The sequence below is a fragment of the Galeopterus variegatus genome, unplaced genomic scaffold, assembly GCF_000696425.1.
Source record: "Galeopterus variegatus unplaced genomic scaffold, G_variegatus-3.0.2 Scaffold1032, whole genome shotgun sequence".
Classification (NCBI taxonomy): Eukaryota; Metazoa; Chordata; class Mammalia; order Dermoptera; family Cynocephalidae; genus Galeopterus; species Galeopterus variegatus.
This window is the reverse complement of record NW_007727143.1, coordinates 78,042-85,165: the sequence shown is the minus strand read 5'-3', so window position 1 is coordinate 85,165 and position 7,124 is coordinate 78,042. Positions and strand designations below refer to the sequence as shown.

The 7,124-nt window shown below is 44.9% G+C and overlaps 1 protein-coding gene across 3 annotated transcripts in view; it reads right to left on the bottom strand.

Moving 5' to 3' along the window:
- CYSTM1 (cysteine-rich transmembrane module containing 1) overlaps window positions 1-410 on the bottom strand; it is a 67,453-nt gene extending 67,043 nt beyond the window's left edge. The window contains exon 1 of one of the 3 annotated variants that reach the window (XM_008574318.1): window positions 126-410. The gene's annotated coding sequence lies outside the window, so the exon portion shown is untranslated. Of the gene's footprint in view, window positions 1-102 lie in introns of all 3 variants that reach the window. The other 2 variants (XM_008574315.1, XM_008574314.1) reach the window with 2 other exon arrangements.
- Between the last annotated feature and the right edge of the window lie 6,714 nt (window positions 411-7,124).

The following is a 7,124-nucleotide window of genomic DNA, read 5'->3' as shown; positions in this document are numbered from 1 at the left end:
GCCTGGTGGCGCCGCCTGGAGCTCTCAGCTGCGGTCGGCGCCGCCGGGACGCCAAATCGGCCGCTGGTTTCCCTGCACTCGCCTCGGAGCTGCGACGGGTACCTGAGACTCCAACAAGCACTCACGTCAGGTTGTATCGGTTCTCGTGGGCTCCAACTGATAACGCTTTCGCCGCTAATGCGGGCGTCTGGGGGCAGGGCCAGTGTCCCTGCGGAACCCTGCTCGGTGCGTGACACGTAGAGTTGGCTGTGGGCGGCTACCTCCTCATGTCTTGTCGGTCGAGACCCAAAGAGGTTCGGGACTTACTCCCCGATCTATACTTGAGAACACTGGAGCTGAGACTGATAGCTGGATTGCTCTCTGCCACTTTAGCCCCATAAACCTCGCAGCAAGTAGTGCAGCCAGTGCTCGAGAATGTAGTAACACTTCATTCACGTCACGAAGAGGAAGGGGAGGGGCCCGAGGCCAGGCCGAGACCACCTGTCCTGAAGGTCTCCTTCTGCTGTTGCAATAGGAAGACAAATCTTGAAACGCTCCCACAGCAAAGCCCAGAAAAAGCTTGCAAGTACTACTTGCAACGCATTTTTATTTTTCGTTTTAGAAATTNATTCACGTCACGAAGAGGAAGGGGAGGGGCCCGAGGCCAGGCCGAGACCACCTGTCCTGAAGGTCTCCTTCTGCTGTTGCAATAGGAAGACAAATCTTGAAACGCTCCCACAGCAAAGCCCAGAAAAAGCTTGCAAGTACTACTTGCAACGCATTTTTATTTTTCGTTTTAGAAATTGATTTTTCTCTACGAATTCCTCCCCTTGCTTGCTATAATGGTATGCCTCCACCTTTGTGACTCTCCGGTCTCCCCACATAGGCTATAAGCTTCAAAATGAAAATTCAATACCCCATCCCTTTGCTTCTGAGTTTCATTTCAGTTTTACTCTGCTACTCTTTGCACCGCTATGTAAGTTTCATACATGTTGTTCTTTCCTCTTAGAGTATGGGATTTTAGACCAAGAGGTTATTTTATAATCAACTTCTAGTGAGCACCTTTTGGCATCGGGCAGCGCCAAGCTGATTGAGACATGGTCCTCAAAGATCAAAAGTGTATGGGTAGTTTGTCTCATATCCAAGTACAACTTGTACTGTTTATTATTTACTTACCCATTTTATTTAAGTGGCCCTTTTTTACTTTCATACACTCATTTTTTAAAAGAAGGAAGGAGGATTGGCAAGAAGGGAGAAGTAGGCAGTGGTTTGGGAAGGGTTTACTGAAAGGGAGGGCAAGGTAATGAGAGACCCAGGAGGGGATGCTAAAACCATCCTTGAGCAACTTGGAGCGAGTTACTTAACCTCTCTGTGTATTAGTTTCCTCATCTAAAAATATAGGGATAACTTGATATTTGCTTTATAGTGTCATAACTGAGAAACGTATGAAACCTATGCATGGTGCCTGGCACATAGGAAGGGATGCTAAAACCATTCAAGGAAGCGAGGTTGAGAGGCTACAAAAGTGAGGACTGAGGGGAAGGAAGAAACAGGTGGGGAGAACCTGGTGCAGCTGACATCTCCTCAGGACGGAGCAGTAGGTGGTGTCCTTCAGAGGTTGGCAGAGAAAAGCAGCAATGGTGAAGGTCATCCATGAACACCCCAAAATTATCTTTGGACCATCAGGTGGCAAGACCCACCCTTTGCAAAACACTGATGCAGACGGAAAAGCAGAAACAGGCACATCCATAGCTTCACTCTGACAATATTCATCAAGACAGTAAGGACGTTGGTATATGCCTCTGTACCTCATCTGCAGAAGACACGGTGAGGATGGGGTGAAAGGCAGTGGTAATTGCCTTGGAAGGGAGGGAAGCTTCTCATGGCAGCTAGGAGATATGTGGGCTGTGTTGGGGGAGAAAAGATGCTAGGAAATGTTTTCAGTAAGGTCCCTGGCCACTCCTTTAACTGAATTAGTAGGGAAAGGGCGTAACCATCAAAAGAGAAACAGAACACTCTTCACCACCCCTCATCCTCTATTGCTGAGGTGGGAGTGCTATCACATGGGTGAAAACTCAGGGAATGTTGCTGGTAGCACCCGAGAACCAGAGATATGGTCAGGCAGTGTGTCCCACATGGCTCTTTTCCAGGATTTGACCTCAGGCCTCAGGACTAAGCAGCAGGCCAGATGTAGAAGTTCCCGAGTTTCATGAAGTTTCTTCACAACGGCCATGGATTTCTAGTCCTGGAAATAAAATGTTTGGGTTCAAGGCCCCGGCAGAGCATATTTTTCTGTGAAAGTCCATTAGCCACAGGATTTGCAATGGATTTTCAACATTTGTTCATCCAGGAGAGTCATCCAAGGATTGTGGAGGCAGCATGGTGCAGTGGTTGGGAGCCTGTGCTCTGAGATTTATCCATTTTGTGAACTTGGGCAAGTTAACTGCCTTCTTTGAGCCTCAGCTTTATCTGTAAAAGGGGAATAATACCTACCTCGCAAGACTGTCATAAACTTTAGATGAATTCCAGGGCAAAGAAAACCCAGATTCATAATGTTTTTAAAAGGACCATTTAAAAAACCATTATATTTTCATTGGACCCCATTTGTTCACTCAACAATTGGACGAAAGAATGTTTTTTGGATACCTAATATGCACTCAACACCATAATGGATACGAAAGGAGCATGCACCCTGGCTTCGTCCTCCAGGCATCTGACTCCTAATGGGAAAAACAGTATGAGACCTTGTCAGGCCTCTGTGAAATTGAATGCTAAACTATGTCATGCCCTTCTGTGCCCTCAGTCTCATGGAAAAGGGGGCCATGCCTCTTACCTTGGCTAGGGTGGGATGCATGCAAGGAAGGGTCTGGAGCCTTGAAAAATAGGCAGGATTTGGGGAAGTGGTAAGAGGAGTATTCTGGGTCAGGGAACAACCTGAGCACTTGGGGCAGGGACTCAGTAAATATTTGCTGGATGGATGAATAATGGACAAGCAAAGATAACAATGAGATTATTTGGCAGAATGTAAGATTAGCCTTGTCGATGCTTTGAATAAATGGAATGATTGAATGATTAAACAAATAAGCAAAGACAATAAAATTAGAGAAGGGTGGGCATAGATATAAGACCAGCCTATAGACTATAGAAATTGGAGAGTTGTGGGAAATAAAGTAGAGACAGAGCAGATTGTGGGAGAGCTTTTGAGACAGCAGAATCATTTGGTAGGAGCATGAGGTCTAGATCCAGAGTGACAGTGTTGCATTCAGACTCCATCCCTTACTGGCCATGTGACCTTGAGCGAGTTACTTAACCTCTGTACATCAGTTTACTTATCTAAAAAAATAGGCATAAGCTTGATTTCTGCTTTATAGTGTCATTTTGAGGATTAACTGAGAAACCTATGGAACCTATGCATGGTGCCTGGCACATAGTAAGTGCTTCAAACTGTTAACTTTTAGTATTAGTATTAGTTTTATTAGTGGCTGAGCAGAAGAAGACAGATTCAGTTTGAAAACTATAGGGAACCATTTAAGTTCCTTGAGGTGGGAAATGGGAATGAGATGCAGTGTTTTGGGAAGAATCATTTGGCAGCAGTATTTAGGCTGTGTCAGAAGGGAAAATGAGCATAGGTGGCACACAAAGATGCAGCCCCGAAGAGTAAACAAGGGCTGACCCAGGACTAGAAGCAACCCCTCCTAGAAAAGAGAAAGCCTGCCCACTTGCTGGTGTGTGTATGGAAGTTGAAGGCTGGCATGCAGAGGCCCTCAGTAACCCTATGTCTCTAGATGTTGCACAAATTGAACATCTTTTTGGAACCCACAGACTCAATGGCAAATGCTAGCAGAATTCCCCTCAGTCAAGTACAAAGAGTTTAAAAGCAGTGAAGAAGTCCACCAGAACTTGGCCTCTGGCTTATTTCAATTCCCCCACCCCACCCCACCCCCAAGCAGACAAAGGAAGATGGGCTGGCTGGTTAGCTTAGTTGGTTAGAGCACAAGCCTTGTAACACCAAGGTCAAGGGTTCGAAACCCCAGTTTGCCTCTGGCCAAGGTTCAAGGTTTTGGTTTTCAAGTGAGCAATGAGCCTCACAGTTCTGTGTCTCTTTTTCTAATCTACAATTTTTTTTTTTTTTTTTTTTTTTTTTTTTTATAAAAGATGGGTAAGGGTTAGGGGATCCTAACCCTTGACTTGGTGTTCTCAGCACCACACACTCCCAAGTGAGCCATGGGCTGGCCCTCTAATCTACATTTTCAAATTCCAATTTGCTAGTGAGGAATCTCTCCATTGCAAGTGCTGAAGCACTATTCAGATCAGTTTAAGAAAGAGGGAGAGGTAATGTATGAGTTCATGAAACCAAAAATTCAGGGGTGAATCTGAGCTTCAGGTATAGCTGGATCCAGGTACTCAAACACTATCACCAGGAATCTCCTCTCTTGCTCTCTCTCTCAGCTCTCTTCTCTGCATGACTTCATTCTTAGGTAGTACCTCTGAGAGTGTCAGAATTATATTCTCACAGTGAAAAATCTCGGCAGACAAAAGGCTTTCTTTTTCCCAGTAGTACTAAGAAAGTCTCCAGAATGGAGTCTTAGTGTTTGGATTAGCTTGGGTAACTTGCTTTTCTCTGAATGTGTGGCCGTGACTAGGGGATGTGACACACTGGCCGGTCCCATGTCTCTTCCGGAGCTGGGGGTAAACATAGCCTCTCCCAAATCCCACAATTGAACGTGTGGAAGGAATGACTTCCTAAGGAAAATTGAAGTTTGGTTGCCAGAAGTAGGAAGAATGGATGCTGAGCAAAGAAAAAACAGCTGAACCCTACAGACCACCAATACTGAAACTACAACATCATCAAAAGGTTCTGTAGGCTCATGTAATATTCCAATAAGCTTGAATTCACTTGGGAGTCAACTTACCTTTCCTGGTATTTCCACGAAAGTTGCATCCGGTGGGGAGCCAACTCTGGCACTCAGCTGAGCCATGTTGAAATCATGACATAGGACCTGCCATTGGTTTTACCTAAGTACACTCTCCTCTCTGGAAAAACTGCTTCTAAGGAAAGTGCTTCAAGAAGCACTTAATGCTTTAAATGTGTTTGTACAGTTTCTTGAGTTCTCAGGAGGCATCACATAAATGCGTGCATTTTTATTTGTGACTTTTTGAAGCACTGATTCCTGAAGTGGCCTGGCCTGATAGTGATCTTAGAATACCAACCCTGGGGGAGAACATTTTTCTCCCAGGCTGTGACTCAACTGACTATGGCAAGGAAGTTCCTGTCAACTCTGAGCATCTCCCTGCTTTTTAATCTTTTAAAGAATTAAGAATAGGCTGGCCAGTTAGCTCATTGTTTAGAGGATGGTGTTGAAACACCAAGGTCAAGGATTTGGATCCCCCTACTGGCCAGCTGCCAAAAATAAAAGAGCTATTTGAAATCTGTGTTTTAAGAATACTTGTTATAGTCTTAAAAGAATTAAGAATAGGGCCGGCCCGGTGGCGCACTGCGCTAGTGCGCCGCTTGGGAAGCGCGGAGGCGCTCCCGCCGAGGGTTCGGATCCCACATACAGACCGGTTCCCGCTCACTGGCTGCTGAGCAAGGGGTGGGCGCGACCCCGAGGGTTGCGATCCGTTGCCGGACAAAAAAAAAAAAAAAAAAAAAAAAAAAAAGAATTAAGAATAACACCAGGGACAAGGGTTTGGATCCCCGTACCAACCACACATACACACACTCACAAAAATCAATACATGTAAATTAGAAATAGTCAGCCTATAAGTCCATTTATATTTATCAAATGGACCAATAATAACTTAGCACACAACATAAGAAGAATCAGAAGCCAGAGAAACAGGAAACCCACAGCATATTTACTGAGTGCCTACCATGTGCCAGGGACTGTACTAAGTCCTAGGGATATAGGAATAAGCAAAACAGATTTTAAAAATCCTTACATGAAGCTAACATTCCAGTAGGTGTGTTCATTTGTATACCATCTTCAAGACTCCTCTGTGTCATTGACAAGAAATAGTAATATACATCAATAAACATGCATGGCAAATCCTCATTGAGTGCTTTCCCTATGCTAGGCTTTCTGCCAGTGCTCTCTGTACTTCATCTCATTATTTTCATCTTCCTAAAGATTAAAAACAGGCTTCAGAGAGATGTAGACACCTATTCAAGGTGCCATAGGAAGTAAGTGATGGGGTCAACACTGGAACCCACGTATCCATATTTATTTGCCTTTTAGCTTGTACCTCCTCTTAAGGTGTGAATGGGGGATGATGGGGAGTGGTGGGGACTATAGCGAACAGGAGAACAAACTCTGTGCAAAAGGAACAACTATTATTCAGCTCCAGCCACTTGTCACAGAGTGAGTGTGGCCAGGTTTTCTGACTTTTCCTGAAAAGCCAGCAAATAGTATTTTGATACAAAAACCTATTAGGCCTCATGGCTAGCTTAACATCAGCACAGCCAGGTCAAGCAACTTTCCACCCTTCTCTCCCCCTACCCCTTCCCTTTTCTGCTCCGGGAAGTGGGTAGCTAAATTCCTCTCCTGGGAAGAGGTAAACATGACCATTATCATCAAAGGAACGTCTTGTAGGCTGTGTTAGCTGGCTTCAGGCTGGAATGCTTTGTACTGATACAGGTGTGATGCTAACTAGAAACCCATGCCTTAACCGACCAGATGTTAGCAGACCACAAGGGCTGTGTCACCTTGCATACTGCTGATTTCAAAATTGCCCATTACTCTGCCAGAACCCTCAAAACCTTATAAATCTCCTGCTTTCCTTTGTTCGGGGGAACTGATCTGACTCAGTCTCCCCTCCACGTTGGTGGAATAAAGGCTTTTGGCTGAAACAGTGCCTGGCTTGGGTCTCTCTCTACCTTATCTCCATCTTGCTGAACCTAACAAAATCAACTTTAAAAACACTGTGAAAGCCAAATAAAATCTGTCTGGGCATAACTCAGACCACACATTTGCCCACCTGTGAGAGGTCACACTGTGTCCAGAGTCCCTGGGCACGTAGGATTCCAGATAACAACCCTGAGACTAAATGTGGGTAGAAAACTGCATATATATATATATATATCTGTGGTGCTTACACCAAGTGTTTCTCAGGTTGATTTTAAAAGACTAAGGTAGAAAAATGGG